Genomic DNA, 13,013 nt, shown 5'->3' with positions numbered 1-13,013 from the left:
GGGGGGGGCACTTGCCCCACAGTGGCCAGTCAGCAACCAGGGTGGGGGGCAGTCCCCTGTGGCCATTCCTGCCAACTGGGGAGGGGATCTCCCCGCAGCCAGTCCCGCTGACCCACTGACACTTCTGGGTGAGCGCTGGCACTTCCAGGTGAGCCCCACTCCCCAGCCAGTGCTCTCACCTGGCCCCCCTGCCCAGGAACACTAACTCTGAGGGGGTGCACCAGCGCTCTCAGGGGGTGTACCTCCTATGCATCACCACTGGATTAATCATAACTTGGTTTCAAATATAATAATTTTGCCACTATTGTTTTCTTCCAAATACACTTCTCAGGATTGAGTTTCCAGCAAATGTTTGATCTTTCATAGCTTTTAATGGACCATTATGTTCACCTTGTTTGACTTCCTGCATAATACAGCTCACAGAATCTTGCCTAGTAATTTCTGCATCAAACACATATTTTGTGGCTGAGCTAGGACATCTTAAGAGCCTGTCATAGCCTCAAACACAGTCATATATAGAAACCATTCTTAAGAGTTCACATCAGTGAAATTTTATCTGAGTTTTTACATAAAATTCTAACATATAACTTTACAAAGAAGAAACTTCATTAGATTTAGAATTTAGGCTCAGCTCACATAAACAACCAGATGTTAATTCTTCTGTGAATTACCCAAACATTTTAAACCAAAGCCCCTTAAAACACACACTGGACTTTACTAGTTGATTTCTTCCCTCTATAAAAGATCCATACTTTTACAAAAAAGTTTCCTTACTCCATGATATGCTATACTCTCTTTCACCATGGCTAGGGACAGCAAGTACACATAAACCAGTTTAAGTGATCAGAAACTGGTTTAAAACCATAACAGAACATAAGTTTAGTGCACATAAACCAGTTTCAAAATGACTGAAACTGGTTTAGGATAAACCTGGTTGAATGCAGCATCAGACTTGACTGATTTTGGTCAAATTGGTTTATGAAACTTCTGTCCCAGACCTCCTCCTGGTTCAAATAAAATCAGAGTCCCCCAATATCCCAGCATGCTTTGCAGTCCTGGGCAGAGCTGTGTTCTCTGCTCCAGAGAGCAGGGCTGGCCCTGCCCCTTTGTCTCATCATGCCTCTGTGGGCCACTGAGGCAAAGGGAGCAGGTGTGCAACAGAAGCAGGAGCTGCAGCTGGAAACGTGAAGAAAAACAGCCCTGCCTGGTCTGGCGACTTCTGTCCAGTGTTTGGAGTTTCAGCTGTAGCCCCCAGACACCTTCCACCCAGACACCTTCTACCTTCCAAGGTGTCTAGGAGCTGGAGCTCCATACACTGGGCAGAAGCCACAGGGCTTCCCGCCCCCTCCCCCACACACAGTATGGCAGGGTACAGATGTGGCAGCTGGAGGTGAAGGGGGCAGAACAGCCTGCCTAGCCCTGAACAGCCTGCTGCTGGTTGTGCAACTGCAGCCCCAGTTGCTGCATAGGACAGGGGGCACGGTGGCAACTGCTGGGCTTGCGGCCCACTGGTGCCTCTGAGTTAGTCCGGGAAGCCTTGTCCCTAGCCAGCCCCCACCTGTGCTGCTGGGCCAGGCTGTCATGCAGCCCCTATGGGCTGGCCCTATGGGCTGGGGCTTCATGACAGCCCCACCCAGCTTGGGTGCAGGGAGCTAGCTGTCCACATAGCGCCCATGGCCCCAGCCTGCGCTGCCCCTGTGCCTCCACCCTCAGCAGCATCCACAGGCTGGCTGGGCTCATCTCCGCAATTCCAGCCCTGGGCAGATAGCAAAGCCATGCCAGATAGCTCTGGCCGGGCCCCCTGCTACCCAAGCAGGAGCAGGAAGAATTGCTAGGCAGACCCCAACTAGGGTTCCCATGCCTGCCTGGAGACAGGGAAGTTTAAACCCCACCATTCCCCCTTTTGCTCGAGGCACTACCTGGCCAGTGTTTGGCCTTGGGACAAGTCTGGCAAGGGCTGCTTCCCCCCTAGCCCTCCAGGCACAGCCTGCCTGGGATCTCTACAGGCCAGGTTGGGGGGATAAATCCCTCCCCAATCATACTTAGTCCCATGCCCCCAGGTCAGCTTCCCTCCAGCCTTGTGAGAACTGCAATGGGAAGGGAGGGCTACTCTAGCTCCTCTGGCTTCTAACCTGAGCCACTTCAGGCATGTGCCTGCATTTCCAGAACTAAACGTGAATGTCTGTGCACTTGCAAATCAGTTCAATCTTTGCAGGTTAGACTAACCTGCAAAAATTGAAACAATTCAGGTTCTGGCTTTTTGATCATCTGTCCCTAGCCCATGAGTTGTCATCTTTGTGAGATTAGCAACCTACTAGATAGATTGTGTTTTTCAGTAATTGATGTGGAAAGAATAACAGAGTTAAATCTCTGAGGTCTGATTAGGTGATTAGTAAGAACCACCACAATAATGGTCCCTCAATATCCAAAGGTTGTAAAAGGGGAACAGAGGAATTCTTTAGGGTCATACATATGATTTATAACTAAAATGGGAATGATATTAAGAGTGTGGAAATTTAAAGATACTGTGTGAGAAGATCTTCTGAAAGTGAGATCTATTATCCGGTGGAAGAAACTCTCTAGAATCAGATTTTTCAGGAAACGTACACACAGCTCATTAGCTGTACATACATTCAGTACAGTCTGACTCTGCACAGGCTTTCAGAAACATCTAGTACAGTGATTCTCAATCAGGGTCCTTGCTGCGTTGCAAGATCCGTTTAAGGGTGCCATTGCAGTATTAGTACTGTCAGGTGTGCAAACACCTGTATATGATTCACAAGATAAGCCCAGAGATTTCAAATAGGAATTCATAGTATCAAAAGCTAAATTTCTAAGTTTTTGCAATAAAAGGTTTGCTCTACTGTTGTTTCATAGTAAAAAATAAGTGAAAGATAAGAGCTGATGTTTTCTGAAGGGTGCCTTAAGTCTAATAAGGTTGAGAACTACTGATCTAGTTAAACAGGGTTTGGTTAGAATTAACAGGCATTAGCAAAATTGCTCCCATGCTCACACCAAATCATCTTATTTAAATAGCCATGACCTTCTAGCAAGGCGATTCCTATCTTTCCAACATTTGAGATTGAACTCTAACTCCTAATTAATAAGCACAAGCAGTTGTTTCCATGCTAGCACAGGGGCTGCAACCAATCTTTTCCTCTCTCTGAAAATGACTGGAGATGGGGAGATCAGCAGTGGCTGTGATGCAGACATTATCAAAAATGAATATTAGGCTATTTATTTAAAAGGGACTGTGACAGGCTCAGATGATCTGCTTGGTTTCTGATGGCCCCTAGCGGCCAGACTCACTTGCCCATGCTCCCTGACCTCCCTCACTGTCTGTCTCTCAGCTGCCACTACTCTATCTTAAGTTCCTTTAACTGGGAAGGCTGCCTCCAGAGGCCTGGGTAGTCTTTTCCTGGCTGCCCTTCTCCTTTGCCCCAAGCCCCATGGAATGTGTTTCCCATTTAACACAACCCTAGTTATGCCTTAGGTCCTATAATCATGGCCTCCATCCTCCCCCACAGCCATGCCCCTGTCTTACAGGTGTCACCCAGTATTTGGAGGAGGTCCCCAATACTGCACTTGGACTCAGGCCTAAAACTTTTTGGGGGCTTCTGCCTTCCTGGCTTTGGCACTTTTTCTCCAGCTGTGTCCCCCAACCCATATCCACTGTCCTAGACTGTGGCTCTTAGGATCCAGGTCCCTGGCCCTGGTCTCTTGTGTCAGCCCCTGGAGTCCCTGACCCTGCCAAGGGACCTCTATGCTAGGTGCCCTTTAGGCAACCCTGTGGCCTTCATACCACCCCTATAGCCACAATCCAGTCCTCTAGCTTTAAACTTAAGCGTAACATATAAGCAAACCTCTTTCAATCAAAGTTCCCCACTACCCTGAGTCAATACCCCACCAAGCTATACTTCCTCCTTAGCTGTCTCAGTCTCAGTAGCTTGGGTGTCCATGGGCCTTTTTTCTACATAAATGGTGGGGGAAAATAGTATTGGGGAGGCCCTCCTTGACCCCTGCCTCTCCCTCCCACAGGGCCATTGTGGGGCCAGCGCGCACTGGTGCTGTATGCGGCAGCAGAGGATCAGCTGCATGTTGAGCAGTGCCAGGCACTGCTGCTGCCCCTGACCACCATGAAAAGTTTGTGGGGGCTAAGCCCCTTTAGCCCCTGCCTTCTGCTGCCTGTGGTTTCCTGAGGTCATCTTCCCAGGAAGCTATTCTCCCTGCAGCACGCAGGACCAGACTGCCCCCTCTGCTTCAGGTCCTGGGCTCATATACTTCAAAGCACTGCCCCTTCCTGTCATGTCTTCCCAGCCACACACAGGACTTTCTCCTTCACTTAAGAGTCAGCCTGTGCTTCTCTGCTGCAGCCCCACACAGCCAGCAGCACCCTCTTAGAGTAATAGGAGCCTTGGGCTCCCTGTTACAATGATGTTAGAGTTTTAGTAATTTTGTTTTTATGTATCATCTGTTTTAATTCCTAAATTTGAATGATATTTAAACTTGCTGTTTTCCTATTTGTATAATATGGGTTAGACTGTTTGAGCCAACTTGTAGAGACTCTGCTTTGTTTGATTTTTTGTTACTTAAAAGAAATAAATGTGAAACCTATTTGCCAGTCACATGACTCATTTTGGAAAGAATAAAAAAGCTAATGTGATCTGCAAAGATTCTATGAACACATTTGTCCCCATAAAAATGCAAGTTTAGCTGCATAACTAGTTTTGGGCACACTATCTATAATTGCTCATAGAGAAAATTGGGCATTTGCAAATTCCTAGTAAAAATCTGACAAAATCTCTTGTCTATGCAAATACTTATGCAAAATACAAAACAAAACCAAAAATCCCCACAGTAATTCCAGATACAAATTAGATATGTAGCTGTGTACTCTCATAAGTGTGTGAGTCCTCAAAAGTGTGTTTCAACTGACTTTGAAATCAGTAGCAAAATTCCCATTGACTTCAATAAGAATGAGAAAAAGTCCCTGCTCTAATAAAAATCCTTATGAATTTTCACATGGTCTTTAAACAAGAGTTTCATGCTGACTGTATGTTAAATTAATGGTGACTACATCTCCAACACTTTGAATCCAACCAGGAGAACTGAGACACCTCCATTCTGCATGACCAAAAATCTGTTAAAGAACCAGTTAAACAGATTCAAGAAGGTGTTAAATTACCCTTGCCAACTATTGTTCAGTCTCATAATATACTTTTCAGAGAATAAGCATTGAAAAGATGGCAGGCCAACTTCAATATCTGCCCTCTAAGTTCCCTGCACTTAATTGTTCAGGCCCAAATAAGGTTTAGGCCACCAACAAGCCTCATAGTTGGTAAGCCTCTCATGACAATGACCAGAGGCCAGACAACCCTGATGAGTCTGCTTTAGTGATCTTGGATACAGATGATCACAGGAAGTTAATAACAAGAGCATGGGACCTTATGGATGGATGCAATTGCCTTAGAGCAGTTCTGCTTCATTCTTTTCTAATCATTTCCAGAGGGTGATGACGGGCAAGTATTTCTTCTTCTTGAGGATGCTCAGCTGTGAAATCCTTTACAGCTCAATCCCATTTTCCCTCAGCTGTTCAGCATTTAGATGAAGTCCCTGGAGATTTCATGAAGTAATAGGGATGACGGCATCAAAGTGCACTGATTATACTTAGCAGTTTGTCTCCTTTCCACCAGACCCAGACACTCTGGTCACCAAGTTTATCCAATATTCACAGAAATTGTTTTGGGTGGACGCCAGCTGGCAGAAAGTCAGTGCATACAATATGGAGAGGATGCTGATCAGGAAATATAAATTCTGGGGATCTGGCAGTATTGATTGTCAGGATGGTCCACAGCCTTCAAATATCACGTCCCTCATCACTGTTCAGGTCATATCATAAGCCAGAAGCACCTTCTTTCATCTATGGCTACCAAAGAATCTATGCTTCTTCCTCTTAGATCTCAATATGGGCTGCTACCCCCAATATCTCTTGGCTTGTTTACCATGCCTAGCTGTACTTGGGCTAACTGTAAAAACAACTTAGAAGCTCAGAAGCAAGAGTTTTTGTGATCTTTTAGAAAAGCTTTTGGGCACAAAGTGCCCTTTCAGGACACTCCAGAAAATGGATGGACCATTTTCTTGGTAAGATACACCAACGGGAGGAACTGTGTTCCACAAGGGGGCAGAGGTAATACTTATATTCGTCTCTCAAAACTCATCCACCAGATTTGGAAACACACGTAAGTGAAGGAAGTTTCACTCCATAGGGTTATGGAGTAGAGCAGGATTGAACCCAGCAAGAGAGGTTTGATTTAGTGTCACTGAAACTCCATGATAGGATTTTACGTGGCTTTAAATACGTATTGGAGAGATTTGTGCGTCTCTCTGTAAATCTTCACATGATGTTAAATCCAAATAGTAAATAACTGATTACTACAACCTGCAAAATATCATGTTAAATTTTGAAATCCTTTTAGTATCTGGAACAAAGACAAACATTTTGTGGAAAAGTACACATAGTAGGCTGGATTCATTATATATTAGTAATTTTAGATCAGGTTAAAATGTCTCAGCCCTTAACTGGAACAAAGGCATAGTATAAATCAACAAAGTAAGTTTCTAATAGACTTTGACCTTGGGAAATTCTCTTATATACTCTTTTTGGATGATGTTATTGTTTTTGGGGAGCTTATCTATTATCTTGCTGGGAACAACTATCCACTTTTATTAAAGTGCCCTAAAATTGTAATAAACATACAGCTTATATCAATAGCATCAGATTTCCCTACATACTATTTGTGTGTGGTTTAATTAGATGGAAGGATTACAGGAAAAGTTTGTGTCATAATGATTCTTTAAAGTGAAACCACCAGATCAAAGTTCATAGCTGCCAAATATACAACTCCCAAAACAAGCTCAAGTGCTGCTATTAATCATGGTTGCTGAGGGATTTGATGACAAAGATTAAACTGCTGTAAAGGATACTGCTGTGCATCAAATTCTTGCAACTGTCATCAAATACTCTGCCAACCATTAATAGATCAGGAGAGTTGTCCAGCTTTTGCCATAGATGCTTCTGTTACTACAGGTAGAAAGTCCTTGGAATGGTGATAGTTGACAAGCACTTATTAGCCAGGGGTTCAGAACTGTTTTATACTGTGGATCATGACAGAGTACATTATGGATCTCAGCACCTCCCATTGGCAATAACACAGACCATCTCCTTTCCCCCTCATTATCACAAAATATCCCTGGGGCAGCCACAGCAACTGCTGTCAAGAAACCTAATGTTACAAAGTACATAATGTATACTTCTCTATACCAGAGGAACCATCAACTCATGACTGAGCAGCTTTGACCTACGTGCAAGTGCTATGCAGTGGGTCTCCAATTAATCTTAGACTACACTTGCAGTACTGTTAACCCAGAACTAAAATGTAAAATGCTGCTGTTGCTTTGTAGGGAAGGCTAAAGCAATGTAATGCAGAAGTGGGGATTATTTCCTGAGGTCCAAATATACCCAGTCTAAAATAGATATCAATTTTTTATCTAGCTCTCAATGAAAGAGAGAGGCCAATTATACGACATGCTACAAGTTACTAGAGGACCAAACCTCATCAGAGGCTAGGACGGTTCAGATACGAGTTCAAATTTTACAGCCAAGTCCAGCAACATAACAAAAAAAAAACAAAAAACAAAAAAAAAAAAAAAAAAATTTTCTACATAATGGACTGATTGAAAATTCTTTATCTAAATAAGAAAAGGCAGACCTGAAGAAAGGTGGTTTGTGCCCACAATCTTGTCAAACCTGTCTCCAGCTAACAATTGGTCCAACAGATGTCACTGAAAACCTTTTCCTTTGTATATTTCCTAGGCTATCATGGCTACAATAATACTGCAACACTACTTCATTTTAAGGAAAGTCTGGGGGTACATCTGGAGGTATGTTTTCCACTTCAGACTCATCTTTACTAATAACATCTTAAAATCAAAAGGATATATTAAATTTTAAAAATTGTGTACATTCAACATTAATTTACTATATGCATTTCAGTCTTTCATTTACCAAACTAAAACCATGTCATTTGAAAACCATATCATCAGTGAAGGGCTCATTTCATAGACCACTTCTCTTTTTCTCACCACAATTCCCTACTGCTGAACATCTTAAAAGTTTTTTTTCCCCTACAGAACATAAGTGGTCCATCAAAGAGTTATACATTATCAGAAATACTATAAAATAACTAAAACTATGTTTACTTTTCATTTATACCCAGACTTCATTTATAGAGTCTTTATTTAACTATGTTTCCATATGCTCCTAACTGAAAAAAAAAATCTTTTGGGGCTGAAACTTTCAACTTTACATTTCAGTGCACAGGCAACTTTTTCTTTTTCTCAGAAATGTTCAGGAAATCCATTGATTTTTGTCTGAGTTATATAGTAAAGTGAAAATAAATGGTCTCTTAAAATAACCCCCTCAACACTCATTTTCAGACTTCCCTGGTTTAATCACCACAAAAATAACTGGATTGTATGGGCAAAAAATCAAGTTTAGCATGGAATTAGTCCTCTCTAGTTAGGGACCGATCTCTAATTAAAGCTTTGGGTTAAGATTTTGAAATCACCTCCTCATATTAAAAGGGCCAGATATTAGCACACAACTGTATACCTGAACATATAGATGCACAAAAAGGTGTATGATTTAGGTTTAGCAAACATGGAACCTTAAAAAGCAAGTAGTAAAATCCCCATTAAAGTCCATTTCAAAACTCACATTGACTACAGAAGTTCTCTCTTCCAATACACATTAAGCTTATCTTGTGTTCATATTATAGCACTTATCTGAAACAATTTTTCTTTGAGAAAGATGGTGATTCTTAGATGTTGTTTTTATCCCCATCAAGCAGTCTTTGCTTGTTTGTCATTTTGTGGGAGTGTGACATAGGATTGGACTGTGCATGTTACCATGATGCAAGAAAGCTGGAATTGCCATGGTCAGCCAAGTTTGTCCTGCAGGGAATGATGATAGAGTGGTTGGTTATGTGCATTCTCCTGGACTGGAAGATCTAAAAGCATTTCACAAATATCAGCTATGTGTACTTGCCACAACTGCTCTGTGGAAACCAAAGCACAGATAAATTAAGGACAACTTTTTCAAGCTTTATAGCATATGTAATCAAGTACCTTCAAACTTTAAATGCTTAATTCAACACAGATATCAGAATTTAGGCCTGTGTCTTCCTAGACAAAAGCTACAGAGTAGAATCAGTATCTAAAACAGGATTAGATCTCAAGTAAAATTTCCTTGTAGGTAATTTAGGAGTCTGCATCCCATCTTCCCAAATGTCTCAGTTTACATCTATTTGAAGTTTGATGGAACTTTAATTATGCAAGAGCTTTTAAAAAAAAATTAACCTTTTGTTCTCTGAATCACTTTGCCATTCTTAGTAGCTAAAGATCATGTTAGCCAGACAAGTAACTTGGTTCAGTTGCAGGAAGCTGGTTCAGGAGAAACTTATCTTCATGTCACTAGGAGCCGAAGAAATACTGAACACCACAGCTGGGAACTTGATCTGACGTCTTTCAGAGCATCAAGAGGCAAATGGGTGGGAGAGAGTCTGGAACTCTGAACTATGAAAAACCTTCAACTGCAGCAGTAAATTTGCATAGGTTTACTTTTGCAAGTCTATGGTCACAAGAAAAGGAGTAGAAACTTATATTCAGATGAAATTCTAAATACATAACATGAAGGTCATTCAGATCAAGTGGCCTCAGGCTTCACGGTGAATTTGCCTTGACGATGCTCCTTGTCTTAGTCCAAATGCTCTTGCAAGGATATAGGGCATTTCTAAAACCTTAGACTTTTTGGTAGATGTATCTCATTTGTACCAGGGTCCATAAAACCAAGATTATTTTCATAGGTTCTATGTCAGAGATCTACTAAGTGGAACAGAAGATGACTACTTTGAACTATTTTTTCTTGGCTAATGAATTTTTCTTCGTCAAAGTAGGAGTTTAATAACAATGGTTTTAAAAAAAAAAGTATTTAAATGAGATGAATCCTGTTAAGTTTTTATTCCCTAATCAGTCATTGACAACATCAATTAACCCATTGCTACCACGATAAAAGAGCATGTCACCTCAGCTTGGCTTAACAACATTTGAATTACTTGTGTTAACCAATTCATAAGAATGAAAATAAAGCAGGATATGTAGGCTGACTTAGTTCAGTGCAGATTAAATAAGACATATATACTCAAACTTTTCAGTAAGTATGAAGAGAAGTATTATAGCTGAGCCTTAACACAAATTCAGAGCCTCACTGACAAGTCAATATATTTTGTCAGGAGGAAGCCTAAAAATATTAGCAATTTAAGGCTTATGATAACTTATTTAACTGAAATTTATGTTTGAACTCCAAACTAAACCTGAAAAAAATCATGCCATGGAAGTCAGAGACAATATGCAGCACACAATGAAAAAAGTCTTTCAATACATAAAAGGGCTATATTTATTGCGGTAAAATAATAAAACGATAAATCCTTAAAACCAGTAATTTTGTGGCTTATTTTTTTAAAAAGTTTCTATAAAAAGCAATTGGCTCCTCTATGTTTTTTTAAAGTATAGTTGGGTTACAAAGCTTTAAAGCTAATCCTAATGATGAAAGACATTTCCACTGCTGAATTGCTCATAGCATACATTTGCTGGAACTAACCTCAACATAATGAATTTAGAGCTACTCATTGCCCCCTTCCTTCAAACAAGGAGTTAAACTTCTAAAATATTAGGTCAAGTCCCACAGATCTTAAGGAGACCATTTTCTCATAACCAATTAAATACTTCCCCCTCTCTGTATAGCAGGATCTACCCATAGTGTTCATTTGCAACACCGCATAGTATCGGTAGAAGACTACTGTTCCAATCTGGTATTATTTTAATCTTGTACCCCAAAGCAAGTGTAAGTATAACACAGAGAAATAGAAAGCAGGGCTATCCTAGATAAAAGTATTTTTTCGGTAGGTTTGTTTACCTTCACGCCACTGACTGTCAACTCAGTTGTATGTTACTAACTTTGACAAAGCCTTTGCACTTGAGGTCTTACCTCATGCTGATTTCTTTGTTGAAGTTGCAGACCAAAATAAAACCCCTTTAATTTTTCAAATGTTAAAAGAAGTGTTTAGATACACACTTTAATATAATTTCTGTGGCAATTTTTATAAAATACAGATATATAATTATAGACAAAATGCATATATAGCATTTACTATAATGATAAAAAGCTAGTCTTTGAAATGACACACCAATCACTATTTACAATATTAACTCAACTTTACAAGAAAAAAAATGTTTCAGAAAAATACTGTGAGGTTATATGCTAAAAATAATGTGAAAGAAGGAAAAAAAGTGATCAGTAAATTGTACCAATAAATTCACCAAAAAATTACAATGTAAATATTATCTTCAAGCACATGTGCACCTGTACACACACATATAATCCTGCAGTCTTTAATACAGGAGTTGTCCCTGTGGAAGGACTTGCAAGATTTAGTCTACCAGCCCCGTCCACTCAGCCAATGTTCTTCAAGGTGACACATATTATAGTGAAAAATATCTTGCTTATCCCTTTAAAACATAAGAGTAAATATAGCATTACAACCATTTCAAGCTTTGTCTAATGGCGAGATTTCAAATGCTTGCCAGAAGTGTGGTATGAAACCATGTTGCAAATGGAAGTCAGAGAAGTTGACCATTTATGCAACCAAAGATGTAATCACTACTGCATTTTAAAGCATTTCACAATTTGTCTTTCCTTTGTCAGAAAGCATTGATGACAAGGGAAAGGCTGAAAGAAAAATCAGAATCACCAAGTCCCACTGATCTCTCCCAGTCCTATGGGAGAGAGAGTACTGGAACACCTCACACTCTTGAATGTATCCAAACACCACCCTGCAAGGTGGGAAAGTGCTATTATTTGATTTTACAGACAAGGAACTAAGGCACAGAGTGGCTGAGTGAACTGCCCAAGATTATGCAGGAAGTCTGGTGAAGCAGGATAGTGAATCCATGTCTCCCAAAACCTATGGTAGAGTTTTAAGCTTCCCAAATTTGAGACTGGAGCTTTGTAGATGGGACTCCCTTTTTACAAATTATATAAAATACCTAGCCCAACTGCAAATAATGGGGAGGAAGCTGTTTTTCTCCCTTTATCTCAATTCCAGTGAAGAGGTAATATAGTTATAAAATGTGATTCTTAAAAGTTAAACCAGCTAAAATGCATTTGCCAGAAGACATGGACTCTGTTAAGAAATGTAACAAGCTACTTCAATTGAAAGCTGAAAGTGAAGAACACTAAACTTACAGTTTTATTCCTTTTTATACTAAACTGCCCATGCACAACTCTTGCCATGAGGGGGGTCCTCAAATGACATTTGTGCCCACTTTAAGGTATCTCTGCATCATTCAGGTAATATGAAAAAGCCTCAGTGGTAGCAAATATAAAGCTCTCTTCTTTATGTATGAAATATCTTCTCCATGACGTGCAGGTTTAAAAAAATCTGGTAGGTACGTAGGCGAGAGTACATCTCCAAACATGTAGCAAAATGTTGATTTTGCTAGGATTGCACAGGTGTAACCAAAGTGAGAATCTTGCCAATGATTATGCTTTTGACATAGGTGCACTTTGCTGTCATCCAAGAGAACTCTGTCAGGAATGGTTTGGGGCCTGTCTACTTAAAGAAATCAGTTAAAATCAACTATGGGAAGTGAACAACTTAAATTCCATGGAGAAGAGCATTTGAGAAACAAAGCAGGAGTAACTTAGTGACAGAAAGGACATACAAAGAAAGAACGATCCCAAAGAGAGGGAAATAGGTAATACGTGCCATGCTGTGGAATCCCAAGCAAAGCACCATAGAATTTGATTTGTAATCACCCTGATCCCAATTCTCTCTGGTTACATGGGGCAGCTACTACCAAGTTCTGCTTCCAATAGCAGCTCTGAAACTGAGGGA

This window comes from Gavialis gangeticus, unplaced genomic scaffold (genome assembly GCF_001723915.1).
Source record: "Gavialis gangeticus isolate Ggan-Ray unplaced genomic scaffold, GavGan_comp1, whole genome shotgun sequence".
NCBI lineage: Eukaryota > Metazoa > Chordata > Crocodylia > Gavialidae > Gavialis > Gavialis gangeticus.
The sequence above is the reverse complement of the archived record's forward strand: the minus strand, read 5'-3'. Positions refer to the sequence as shown.